The following is a 14,013-nucleotide window of genomic DNA, read 5'->3' as shown; positions in this document are numbered from 1 at the left end:
ACTTCTCCTCTCCACTCCAGAATCACCTGTTCTAAGCATCCTCAAGACTTTCTTCCTCTCCTCCATTACAGATAACTCAGTAGGCTTCAGTCCACACTGTCATCGACAGCCCGATTGCACCACACGGGCCACACCTCCAAAAGACCATCGGAATCGGTCCTTCACACTGTGTACGGTAAGAAGATTGGTGATGGGGAATGTGGAACAGGTAAAACGAAGCAGATGCCCTCCCCAGAGCCCAACACTGACTTCTCGGTGGTTTTGTCCGGGCCAGGCAAGTCGCAGGAGGGACCATCAGAGGAAGAAATACTTGAAGGAACTGCAAAAGAAATCAGCAGAACTACAGCATCGGCACACTTCAGGGAAGCAATGACACAAGAGTTTTAAGACTGTACGTATAACACCGTATCAATGTAAGATGGCTTCAGCTACTAATTCAGATGTTAAAGGCATCAGTGCGAAGGATGTTCTTGTATTAGTAAATAAGTCATTTAGTGGAGCTCCAAACTTAGGGATTTCACAGACAATGTGAATGCAGGATTTCAAGTAGTCCAATCAGATGACAAGTCATTGCTACTTCACAATATAAGTCTAAAATTATGGCAAAAGCTACAGCAAAATTAACTGTCCGTGATAATTATAACTAGAATCGAGTGAATATAATCGGGGAAGAAAATTATACAGATAAGTGCAGCATAGGCTATTATGCTTGTAGGCCTGTCAGGGCAGACAACTCACAGGGGAAGCAATTGCATCATCGGTTAATCGGATAGATGAAGTTTAAAAATCATTCGGAGAGGCCGTCACCAGTGACACGGGCAGCACAACCGTGAGGTGCATCGAGACTGGTGCGGACACTGGGACAGGATCGCTCCGTGCAGGGCCTGGCGAGTGACAGGATTCGGGCAGCTGTACGAAGGCACGCCGATTAAATTAGGTTAGGCACCACAGCAGAAGAGGTGTTGTGAGAGGAAAGTGCCCTACTCTCCGTGAAAGAAAAAGGATCTATTCCTGAGAGTGGAGGAAGTCTAAACTCTAAGTAACAGAGGGAAGATGATGACACTGAGTGCAGATGGGTCACACGGCTAGAGACTGTGGAAAGTCAAAGAGGAACACGAGGGTAGACGGTGAAGGCAGAAGAAGCAAAAGGCTCTCAGAAATATTGTTACCACTGTGACAAACCAGGTCACACAAATGCAGACGTAAAAAGATAACCATTTGTGAAAAATGTAAAAGGCTAGACCCCAATTCAATGAGAAATTAGGGGCTGTGCCCACAAGTGAAATGGAAAACTAAGAGTGTGTTACATGAGGAATACACATCTTACTGTGACAAAATGCCCAAATGTTAAGAGTCACAGATTTTGAAGCAAGAAACAAAATTGCAGTGGAATATTGCTACAAATTAGGAAGTCAGTTACAGTTACCAATAGATATCAGGGCACATATGATGTCGGTTTGATAAGTCGTGTAAAAGAAGCGAGAAAAATGTTTGTTTCGTAAATAACTCAACTTATTTCTCAACATATTCTGCTTGGAAGGATATAAACTTGGTCCAGGGATCCACCAACTTTTTCATCCCACTGCAAAATACTTGTTGATTGCAACTACCACTTCCTCATTTGATGAAAATTTCTTCCCAGCAAGCCAAAGTGTCAAGTAAGGGAACAAGGTGAAGTCACTTGGGACTAAGTATGGTGAATAGGGTGGATGAGGAACCAATTCAAAGTAGAATTCATGCATTTTCACCATTGTTATCGCTGATGGGTGGGATGGTGCATTATCCTGGTGAAAGGACCCTTTTTTGTGGTTAAACTTGGGTCTTTTCTCCACCAACACAAGTTTCAGATGATGCAACAATGAAGCATAAACAGGTCCAGCTACGGCTGTGCCTTTTTCCAAGTAATCCTTGGGAATCCCAAGAAACAGTGACCGTCACCTCACCATCTGACAAAATGGTCTTTGCATTCTTCAGTGGACTGTTACCAGCCTTTTGTCAACTGTTTTGTCTGCCATTTCGACTCTGGTGTGTAATGATGGATCCAGCTTTCATCAATAATCGCAAATCAGGAAAAGTAGATGGCAAAAAGGATCTATGAATACGACGGTAAGCTCCACATGACAGACATAAGATGAAAAAGTGTAAATCACAGAATGGTGAAGGAAAAAGTTAAAAATGCAAATCAAAGGCAAGTTGTGAGACGACATGTTATGAGTTACCTATAAGGCAAACTAGTGGGGCATCAGAAACTGATGTGAAAGTAGCTCATAGCAAAGAAAAACATAAGAACGTGTGTAGAAACAGGGTTGAATCCCAGTAATGAAAAAAAAAAAAAAAGATTATTCCCAAACAAGAAGAAATGCCAAGTGTGCATACAGCCAAATTTATGGTACTATTAGAGCAAGGGAAATATATTTTCAGTGTACTAATTACAAGTGAGGCGAAGTGGAATCTGAGTACAGTGAAAGTTTTAGGTGAACTGATAAGACAAAGTGACACCAACATGAGCCACACAGGGAGCAATTAACGGCATGAGCACAAAAGGAAATCTCACTGCACAAGTTAGAGAAATGATCTGAATGGTCAGTTGGATAAAGAAGACTGATATGAATTGTATGACATATGGTGAGGTATTTTATCTAAAAGGTGACAATTTGGCATTCACATAAATGGTAAGGCATGCATTCCCTATATTGCCAAAAAAACAAAGGAAAGGTACATCCCTACAGAATACTGGAAGCACAAAAGGTGGTATTACAGGAGCAAATTGAGAAAATGGTTAATGGGGATATAATTGTTCAGAGAACCTGAAAAGTACCCACGGACACCTGTGGGATAGGGAAATATAGAATGAAATCTCAGTGGGGGAAGCCTTCCCCATCCCCAACATAAGTGAGATACTGGACAAACTGGGGAAAGCCAAGTATTTCTCCACTATTTTAATAGATTCAGCAGATAGAGGAAAACACAGCATTCACTGCAAGGATGCCAATGGGGCAAAGAATGCATCAAGTATATTTCAAAGACTAGTGAATGTTGCTTTGGCAAGATTGCATGGGACAAAGTGTTTCAATGTACTCGGATGACGTAACTTGCTAAGGTAGTTCAGTAAAGGAATGTGATGAGAAGTTGCGGGAAAATACTGGATGGTTTAAGGGCACCTAGGTTAAAGTTACACCAGATTGTGTGAATTTCTGAGAAAGAGGTAATATTCTTAGGACACAAAATAACAAAGAAAGATGTGGAGCCAGGTGAGCATAATGTGAAGAGGTGGAGAACAGTTCTGAAATCCATGACAGGATTTAAAGGATATTTAGGGGTGGCTGAATATTAAAACTGTGAATCCATTGTATAATCGCTGAACTGGGAGATCTGCCACAAGCAGCATTTGAGGAACTGAGAGATTAGTAAATCCTCCCATACTGAGCTACCCTGATTCCAAGAAACCATAACACTGGTGCTGCAGATACCAGCACAGAACTGTTCGGAGCAGTTCTGTCACGAAGGGAGATAGATTCAGATTTGCCAGTCAACTGTGCCCCATGGTTGTTGGATAAGGCTGAAACTAAGGTAGAGTGCTTAGCAATTGTATGGCCACAAAACAGTGCAGACCACACATTTAGGAAGATTTTCCCATAGTAACAGATCACGAGCCACTGACACGGACTTTTGGTGTCGAAGGTCTGTTGCCGAGATTACTGAAATGGTGGTTGGAACTAGAGGAATATTTTTTTTACACTGTGTATAAACCCAGAAATCTTAATGCAAATGCTGATACATCAGTGGTGGCCAGTGGTATCTGAAGCTGGGTGTTGCACCAAAGTTTCAATGTTACATTTTTATACGAGATGGTTACAAGGAAGAAAATTCTTTTATCGGTGCCTCGCTTCCCGACATTTGTTACGATTTAAACATCCTGACAATTCGTGCTGTATGAATGCCAGAAAATTCAATTTTTTAAATCCAAGTTATGATTCTGAAAAAAGTGAGAAATATATCGGACAGAAAAATATCTGTAGCAAAGAGCATGCTATGATTTATCAACTATCTAGAAAAACTGTTGAATGAGCTACATTCCTAGTAGAACTGAAACACACTCATCATTTAACGAACTTGTCTTACTTGTATTGAAACTTTGCCATTCCATTTTTCACTGACAAACTCTTCAATCACACACCAATTGCAGTCTGTAATCTGCATCGCGAGACCTCTTTCGGCGGAAAGCATCGCCGAGGCCGTCAACCTTTCCTCACTCGGAGTTATGTAAGAATAATTTTATTATTTTCAAAGTTGAAAAGCAGCCTTTCGGTTCGACCGATGTCAAGGGAATTGTGAGAATTACCTTCAACAGTTTAGACTACTTAGTGAACATCTTCCCTGGGTTGTTAGTTCTCAGACTCAACTAGACTAACTGCACCAGATAATGATCTACATTCTGGTGCTAGGTAGATAAAAGATAGTTAACAATATAGTTTCAGCTTATCCAAAAATGATGACAATGAACACATTTCCTTTAAGGTATCTTCAGGATATCTTAAAAAGATACAAGGGGAACTTTACACGAAAAAACAATGAAGCAGCTACAAGATGATGTGAAAAAATACAATGATCTATAACATCAATCACGTTGCACACCACCTTTGCCTTTCTTTTCTACTCACATCAGGCATTAAGCGGGAGATCCCAGGTTTGAGTCCCAGTTGCGAGCACATTATCCCTCGTCGCAACTTATTTTGCACAAAGTCCTGATACGACTGATATCTTAGTACCATCCCCGTATGTTTATTTCTCCTCCCTCCACCGTCAGTTTGCGTAGTAGAAGAAGTTGGGTGTAATAGGTCTGGGCTAAATATATTTCTGTGGTTCCTTCGAATTGGCCTTAAGGGATCATGATAAAACTGAATTGTTATCAAACCCTGACTAATTTTACTTCTGGATTGAATCCAGCACTGAAAGATAATTTGGGTAAGGCAACTGTTTTCAAAGGAACCTTCAAAACTATTCAAAGTGAACTTTTCCAAATTATGTTGGATGTATACCAAGAAGAAATTTCAAAGCAAATAAGGAATCATAATTTTTAGCTGTTATAGCAGATGAAACAAACAGATCAAACATATTTCAGATGGCTGTTGTATACTGTTATGTATTGAGACCCAGAGGTTCTAGAGTTTCCTAGATAGGAAACTCCTTGTGAACACAGTGCACAGATGTTCACTGCGACTTTGCTAGAAGAATTGAATAGGCAAAAAGTAAATCAGACTCACCAAAAATTACTTGCACAGACCTGTGATGAGGCATCTGTTATGGCTGTTTCCTCGGGTGGGGTACAAACTGTTGTGTAAAAATTGTCCTAATGCAGAATGTGTACATTGCTATGCTGATGAAGTTAATCTTATAATGAGCAAAGCGGCATAAATCAATTGCAGTAGGATTTATTTATTTATTTAGAGTTTTCAGAGAATATGTCCATTCTTTTCATAGAGTGCGCAGTGGACCACTATCCTCGGTGACTTAGTGAGAAAGCATTTCCCTCGATCTTGTCCAGTGAATTTTTCAATCTCAATTTGTAAACGCAGTTCATTACTCCAACAATGTATAAATCACATATTGGAAGGTGATTCTATAAGAAGTGAAACTACAATTTGCCAGGCTCTTCGTCATAAAAATGTTCGTTTCAATCATATCTTAAATTATCAGTGAGCACAGACATTTGCCTGCAGGGTAACAGCAACTGTTATAAATTAAAATTGTAGAGCCGGCACAAGTTGCATGTAATTTTTTATTTATTTTACATGTTTCATTTGTCCAATGCGAGCACCCTCAGAACTTATGTAGCGGGGGCCACACGGTACCCGTTTCAGTTATTGGTTGGAATTTTCTAGTTAAGTTATGCCATTTGCCAGAGTTCTGTTTGGTCAGTTACGGTACGAAGAATCAATGCGTGCTGGCCCATAAGATCATTTCGACATTTAAAATAAATTTGAGAAGTAATTGGTATCACTAGTGGCATTGAATCTGTTGATTACTAATGAATCTACTGATTTATCAGTGAAGAGAATGAAGTTGGAATAGCCTGATGTGAGTAGAAAAGAAAGGCAAAGGTGGTGTGCAACGTGATTGATGTTATAGATCATTGTATTTTTTCACATCATCTTGTAGCTGCTTCATTGTTTTTTCATGTAAAGTTCCCCTTGTATCTTTTTAAGATATCCTGAAGATACCTTAAAGGAAATGTGTTCATTGTCATCATTTTTGGATAAGCTGAAACTATATTGTTAACTATCTTTTATCTACCTAGCACCAGAATGTAGATCATTATCTGGTGCAGTTAGTCTAGTTGAGTCTGAGAACTAACAACCCAGGGAAGATGTTCACTAAGTAGTCTAAACTGTTGAAGGTAATTCTCACAATTCCCTTGACATCGGTCGAACCGAAAGGCTGCTTTTCAACTTTGAAAATAATAAAATTATTCTTACATAACTCCGAGTGAGGAAAGGTTGACGGCCTCGGCGATGCTTTCCGCCGAAAGAGGTCTCGCGATGCAGATTACAGACTGCAATTGGTGTGTGACTGAAGAGTTTGTCAGTGAAAAATGGAATGGCAAAGTTTCAATACAAGTAAGACAAGTTCGTTAAATGATGAGTGTGTTTCAGTTCTACTAGGAATGTAGCTCATTCAACAGTTTTTCTAGATAGTTGATAAATCATAGCATGCTCTTTGCTACAGATATTTTTCTGTCCGATATATTTCTCACTTTTTTCAGAATCATAACTTGGATTTAAAAAATTGAATTTTCTGGCATTCATACAGCACGAATTGTCAGGATGTTTAAATCGTAACAAATGTCGGGAAGCGAGGCACCGATAAAAGAATTTTCTTCCTTGTAACCATCTCGTATAAAAATGTAACATTGAAACTTTGGTGCAACACCCAGCTTCAGATACCACTGGCCACCACTGATGTATCAGCATTTGCATTAAGATTTCTGGGTTTATACACAGTGTAAAAAAAATATTCCTCTAGTTCCAACCACCATTTCAGTAATCTCGGCAACAGACCTTCGACACCAAAAGTCCGTGTCAGTGGCTCGTGATCTGTTACTATGGGAAAATCTTCCTAAATGTGTGGTCTGCACTGTTTTGTGGCCATACAATTGCTAAGCACTCTACCTTAGTTTCAGCCTTATCCAACAACCATGGGGCACAGTTGACTGGCAAATCTGAATCTATCTCCCTTCGTGACAGAACTGCTCCGAACAGTTCTGCGCTGGTATCTGCAGCACCAGTGTTATGGTTTCTTGAAATCAGGGTAGCTCAGTATGGGAGGATTTACTAATCTCTCAGTTCCTCAAATGCTGCTTGTGGCAGATCTCCCAGTTCAGCGATTATACAATGGATTCACAGTTTTAATATTCAGCCACCCCTAAATATCCTTTAAATCCTGTCATGGATTTCAGAACTGTTCTCCACCTCTTCACATTATGCTCACCTGGCTCCACATCTTTCTTTGTTATTTTGTGTCCTAAGAATATTACCTCTTTCTCAGAAATTCACACAATCTGGTGTAACTTTAACCTAGGTGCCCTTAAACCATCCAGTATTTTCCCGCAACTTCTCATCACATTCCTTTACTGAACTACCTTAGCAAGTTACGTCATCCGAGTACATTGAAACACTTTGTCCCATGCAATCTTGCCAAAGCAACATTCACTAGTCTTTGAAATATACTTGATGCATTCTTTGCCCCATTGGCATCCTTGCAGTGAATGCTGTGTTTTCCTCTATCTGCTGAATCTATTAAAATAGTGGAGAAATACTTGGCTTTCCCCAGTTTGTCCAGTATCTCACTTATGTTGGGGATGGAGAAGGCTTCCCCCACTGAGATTTCATTCTATATTTCCCTATCCCACAGGTGTCCGTGGGTACTTTTCAGGTTCTCTGAACAATTATATCCCCATTAACCATTTTCTCAATTTGCTCCTGTAATACCACCTTTTGTGCTTCCAGTATTCTGTAGGGATGTACCTTTCCTTTGTTTTTTTGGCAATATAGGGAATGCATGCCTTACCATTTATGTGAATGCCAAATTGTCACCTTTTAGATAAAATACCTCACCATATGTCATACAATTCATATCAGTCTTCTTTATCCAACTGACCATTCAGATCATTTCTCTAACTTGTGCAGTGAGATTTCCTTTTGTGCTCATGCCGTTAATTGCTCCCTGTGTGGCTCATGTTGGTGTCACTTTGTCTTATCAGTTCACCTAAAACTTTCACTGTACTCAGATTCCACTTCGCCTCACTTGTAATTAGTACACTGAAAATATATTTCCCTTGCTCTAATAGTACCATAAATTTGGCTGTATGCACACTTGGCATTTCTTCTTGTTTGGGAATAATCTTTTTTTTTTTTTTTCATTACTGGGATTCAACCCTGTTTCTACACACGTTCTTATGTTTTTCTTTGCTATGAGCTACTTTCACATCAGTTTCTGATGCCCCACTAGTTTGCCTTATAGGTAACTCATAACATGTCGTCTCACAACTTGCCTTTGATTTGCATTTTTAACTTTTTCCTTCACCATTCTGTGATTTACACTTTTTCATCTTATGTCTGTCATGTGGAGCTTACCGTCGTATTCATAGATCCTTTTTGCCATCTACTTTTCCTGATTTGCGATTATTGATGAAAGCTGGATCCATCATTACACACCAGAGTCGAAATGGCAGACAAAACAGTTGACAAAAGGCTGGTAACAGTCCACTGAAGAATGCAAAGACCATTTTGTCAGATGGTGAGGTGACGGTCACTGTTTCTTGGGATTCCCAAGGATTACTTGGAAAAAGGCACAGCCGTAGCTGGACCTGTTTATGCTTCATTGTTGCATCATCTGAAACTTGTGTTGGTGGAGAAAAGACCCAAGTTTAACCACAAAAAAGGGTCCTTTCACCAGGATAATGCACCATCCCACCCATCAGCGATAACAATGGTGAAAATGCATGAATTCTACTTTGAATTGGTTCCTCATCCACCCTATTCACCATACTTAGTCCCAAGTGACTTCACCTTGTTCCCTTACTTGACACTTTGGCTTGCTGGGAAGAAATTTTCATCAAATGAGGAAGTGGTAGTTGCAATCAACAAGTATTTTGCAGTGGGATGAAAAAGTTGGTGGATCCCTGGACCAAGTTTATATCCTTCCAAGCAGAATATGTTGAGAAATAAGTTGAGTTATTTACGAAACAAACATTTTTCTCGCTTCTTTTACACGACTTATCAAACCGACATCATATGTGCCCTGATATCTATTGGTAACTGTAACTGACTTCCTAATTTGTAGCAATATTCCACTGCAATTTTGTTTCTTGCTTCAAAATCTGTGACTCTTAACATTTGGGCATTTTGTCACAGTAAGATGTGTATTCCTCATGTAACACACTCTTAGTTTTCCATTTCACTTGTGGGCACAGCCCCTAATTTCTCATTGAATTGGGGTCTAGCCTTTTACATTTTTCACAAATGGTTATCTTTTTACGTCTGCATTTGTGTGACCTGGTTTGTCACAGTGGTAACAATATTTCTGAGAGCCTTTTGCTTCTTCTGCCTTCACCGTCTACCCTCGTGTTCCTCTTTGACTTTCCACAGTCTCTAGCCGTGTGACCCATCTGCACTCAGTGTCATCATCTTCCCTCTGTTACTTAGAGTTTAGACTTCCTCCACTCTCAGGAATAGATCCTTTTTCTTTCACGGAGAGTAGGGCACTTTCCTCTCACAACACCTCTTCTGCTGTGGTGCCTAACCTAATTTAATCGGCGTGCCTTCGTACAGCTGCCCGAATCCTGTCACTCGCCAGGCCCTGCACGGAGCGATCCTGTCCCAGTGTCCGCACCAGTCTCGATGCACCTCACGGTTGTGCTGCCCGTGTCACTGGTGACGGCCTCTCCGAATGATTTTTAAACTTCATCTATCCGATTAACCGATGATGCAATTGCTTCCCCTGTGAGTTGTCTGCCCTGACAGGCCTACAAGCATAATAGCCTATGCTGCACTTATCTGTATAATTTTCTTCCCCGATTATATTCACTCGATTCTAGTTATAATTATCACGGACAGTTAATTTTGCTGTAGCTTTTGCCATAATTTTAGACTTATATTGTGAAGTAGCAATGACTTGTCATCTGATTGGACTACTTGAAATCCTGCATTCACATTGTCTGTGAAATCCCTAAGTTTGGAGCTCCACTAAATGACTTATTTACTAATACAAGAACATCCTTCGCACTGATGCCTTTAACATCTGAATTAGTAGCTGAAGCCATCTTACATTGATACGGTGTTATACGTACAGTCTTAAAACTCTTGTGTCATTGCTTCCCTGAAGTGTGCCGATGCTGTAGTTCTGCTGATTTCTTTTGCAGTTCCTTCAAGTATTTCTTCCTCTGATGGTCCCTCCTGCGACTTGCCTGGCCCGGACAAAACCACCGAGAAGTCAGTGTTGGGCTCTGGGGAGGGCATCTGCTTCGTTTTACCTGTTCCACATTCCCCATCACCAATCTTCTTACCGTACACAGTGTGAAGGACCGATTCCGATGGTCTTTTGGAGGTGTGGCCCGTGTGGTGCAATCGGGCTGTCGATGACAGTGTGGACTGAAGCCTACTGAGTTATCTGTAATGGAGGAGAGGAAGAAAGTCTTGAGGATGCTTAGAACAGGTGATTCTGGAGTGGAGAGGAGAAGTTGTTGGCTTTGTAGGAAGTGAATAAGGGTGCAAACACTAAAGAGGTCGTACAGATAAAAAAGAGAACATTCTTTGGAGAAGATTTTCTGAGTGAAAGAACGTGCTCTGAGGAAGTTCTTTATATCGTATGAACAAAATGTTCAGAGGATATTTTCTGATGAGGGAGTTCATTCTCACTATCTCACCACCTGCTCGAATCTGTTCTCCGCATTGTGTTGTCTGCACCGGGCACGGAACGTACTCTTTATCTTGCATTTCGTTCAGCTTGCTGAAATATGCAAACTATTCAGTGTACAAATATGGAACTGTAGCATCACTGTGTTTGGGAAGAGATGCATAAAATTTCATTTTGTTTTCACTTTTTTGTGCGGCAACAGATTATTAAGAAGATTACGGATGGTTTATGAAAATACATTTTCTGATAATCTTGACAAATTTTCGACATGCAGGGAACTTTTTTTTTATTGATGTTAGGTGAACGCATTATGCGAATGAAATTTTAACAATACGTCACATTATCGTCTACTCCGGATTGTAAAACGAGTGTGTTCTGACATGTGGTAATCTCGATTAAATGGCACATAATATTCTGTTGGCACGTCAAGTACTTAAGTGGTCATCTTGTGGTTTTGTTATGAGAAACAGTTCACTAGGTTTGTAATAAACCTGTTTTTAATTTTTATGATTTGCCTACTTATTTCTAGCATAGCAAAATGGAACATCTGTGCTGTGCGAAAATATGATGAACATCTGAAAAGGTCAGTGACATATTTGTCTGGCTTGTACCTGGTCTTCCCATACACCAGCCGGGAAAACTTGGGTCTCGTAAATAGCACAAAAATGTTTTCATTTTTTCTTCATGATATTTGGGAAATAAGTTCACCACCCTAATAATGTTTTTACTGTTAAACCCATATAAACTTACACAGTTACTCTACTCAATATGTCTTCAGGCCACGTATATCTTTCTTTTTCCTTCTGAGCAACATAGATTTATTAAATTTACTAAAAAAACTTGGTAAGACTTAATGTCTGCAGAATTTAATCAGCCTGATTTATGTTACAGAGCTCATATCAAAAAGGGGAGAATTTTCTCTGCTCGTGAGAAACTTCACTGTTTATTCGTATGAAATCGGAGAGTGTTCTTCATGTTGAGCAAGGTTACCCACTCATTTACTCAAGCTGAGAACACACTCAGGTGAAGTACATACTCACTTTGATTTATTTGTGTGAACTTGAGAACGTTCTCCAAAATTCATAGAATTGAGTACTTTCCCCATGTTATTTATACAATCCAAGGATTGTGAAATTAAGAACAACAAATTCCAGTAGCTTTATATCTTTGCAAATCATTGCTGCCGCACCTCTCTATCCCCCCCCACCATGCCATCAATTTCCCCAATTTCTCTCCTACGCCACCACTGTCCCTACCCATCCCACCATGCTGGCACGCCCCCCTCCCCCTCTCCGTGCACAGTCGCTCCTGCCACACCTCCTTTTTCACTTACCTAAAGATTTTTTTTTTCTCTGAGTAAATATGAATTTTCATGTACGTTATTAGAATTTTGTAACAATATCTCTCTCTCTCTCTCTCTCTCTCTCTCTTTCTATTTCTATTTGTCTAGACAGTTCCAATTCTCTGTGATCACATGAACCAAAGCATGCCAATTTCTTTTGTCTTGCACTTTCACCTGTAGGCTTTCCAGGTTGGAGCAGATTACTTCTGTGATGCGATTGATTCATTTCACCTTCTGATGTCCTCTTCTTCTGGTGCCTTTCCTCACCATTAGAGTTTTTTGCAGTGAAACATATCTTCTCATGATGTCTCCAAAGTAGGTCAGGTTTTGTTTTAGCATCAGACCTTCCAGGGAGTGCTCTGGTTTTATTTGCTCTAATGTTAACCTATTCATTCTCTTTGAAGTCCACGGGGCTCTAAGGAGTTTCCTCCAACACCACAACTCAAAGCAGTTTATTCTTCGCCATTCGTTCCACATTTGTAATGGTCCAGGTCTCACATCTGTATATAACAACTGGAAAGACTGTAGCCCTTACAATATGGATCTTTGTTGCTAAAATTATATCTCTACACCTTAAAACCTCGTCAAGGTCTTACTTTTTATCAAGCAGCGAGCATCTCTCTCTATTGTGGAGACGCTTGCTGCTTGGTAAAAAGGCAGTGTCAAAACTTGATGAGGTTTTAAGAAGTGGAGATATACTTAATACTGTTGTACAAACATTCACAGTACAGAAGGATCTCAGTTTGTCACAGTAACAGCCGTGCTCCCGTTCCTGTCACAGGGAGCTGAGTGTCGAAGGGTGCCGAGGTGACCCCAGAGCCACAGACGGGCTGACCGAGCAGATGCCCAATCTCGTAATCCGCGGCACGGTCCACGCTGAGCTGCAGCCTTTCTACTTCGAGGCACTCGAGGACGTAGGGCCCGGCGAAGCAGACGAAGCGGTGGACGGCCGTTCGGAGAGTGACGAAGACGGCGACAGCGATAGTAGCGTCGGCGGCAGTGACAGTGAGAGAGGGTGAGAGCACTATATCTGTATGTAAAAAAATGATGTGAAATTTATAGGAAAGTACAATTCTCAGTACTTGTCAACATAAGCGGAAACTGTTTTGAAGGAATATAACAAATAATTTTAGAAATGTGTAGAAGAAACAGTAATGTTGTTTGAATACCTGCTGTAATAATCTGCAATAATGTTTGATTCTTGTTGTAACAACAATGGATTCACAATGAAACAAATTTTTTAAATGATAAAATGGCTACACAGATCAGGTAGCAATTCATAAATAGCACTGACAATGTTTTTTTGCAGTAAGTCGAATTTAAAAACTTCTTTGTTTTTATAAACCTGTGAAACAATAATAAATGAGGACTGCTACCTTGTTATTTTAATTGTTAATTATATTTATCAGGATACTGCTAGATACCTTTTTTAAATATTAAATTTCATTTGGAGGAACCACTTTGTGATTAAAATACACGACAGACTCTTTTACGAATGAACCACACATCACTAGTGTAATACTGTACAGCATTTATTATTTGTTACACAAACCAGTTTTTGGCTGATAAGTCACTGTCGGGTATGAAGATAAGTAAGTGGTAAAGTGAAATTGGTTGGATCAAAGATTTTAAAGTAGTGCATCTAAAGAGTATTTCTGTTTCCAGAGGTGAAAAATATTAATGTTGCAAGAAGGAACAAATAAAGGATTATTTCAGTGTAAATGTGGTGTAAGATTATTTAACTTACATAAAATATG

General features: G+C 39.9%; 1 protein-coding gene and 1 long non-coding RNA gene across 3 annotated transcripts in view; one reads left to right on the top strand and one right to left on the bottom strand.

Moving 5' to 3' along the window:
- LOC126428067 (uncharacterized) overlaps window positions 1-14,013 on the bottom strand; it is a 259,575-nt gene that overhangs the window by 212,432 nt on the left and 33,130 nt on the right. The window lies entirely within an intron of this gene.
- On the top strand, window positions 11,880-13,639 carry LOC126428069 (uncharacterized). Its single transcript, XR_007576766.1, has 2 exons — window positions 11,880-11,937; window positions 13,038-13,639. It is a non-coding gene; the product is annotated as an uncharacterized LOC126428069 (long non-coding RNA).

The sequence above is a fragment of the Schistocerca serialis genome, chromosome 12, assembly GCF_023864345.2.
Source record: "Schistocerca serialis cubense isolate TAMUIC-IGC-003099 chromosome 12, iqSchSeri2.2, whole genome shotgun sequence".
NCBI lineage: Eukaryota > Metazoa > Arthropoda > Insecta > Orthoptera > Acrididae > Schistocerca > Schistocerca serialis.
Note: the sequence above shows the minus strand (reverse complement) of the source record. Positions and strands in the feature narration are given on the sequence as shown.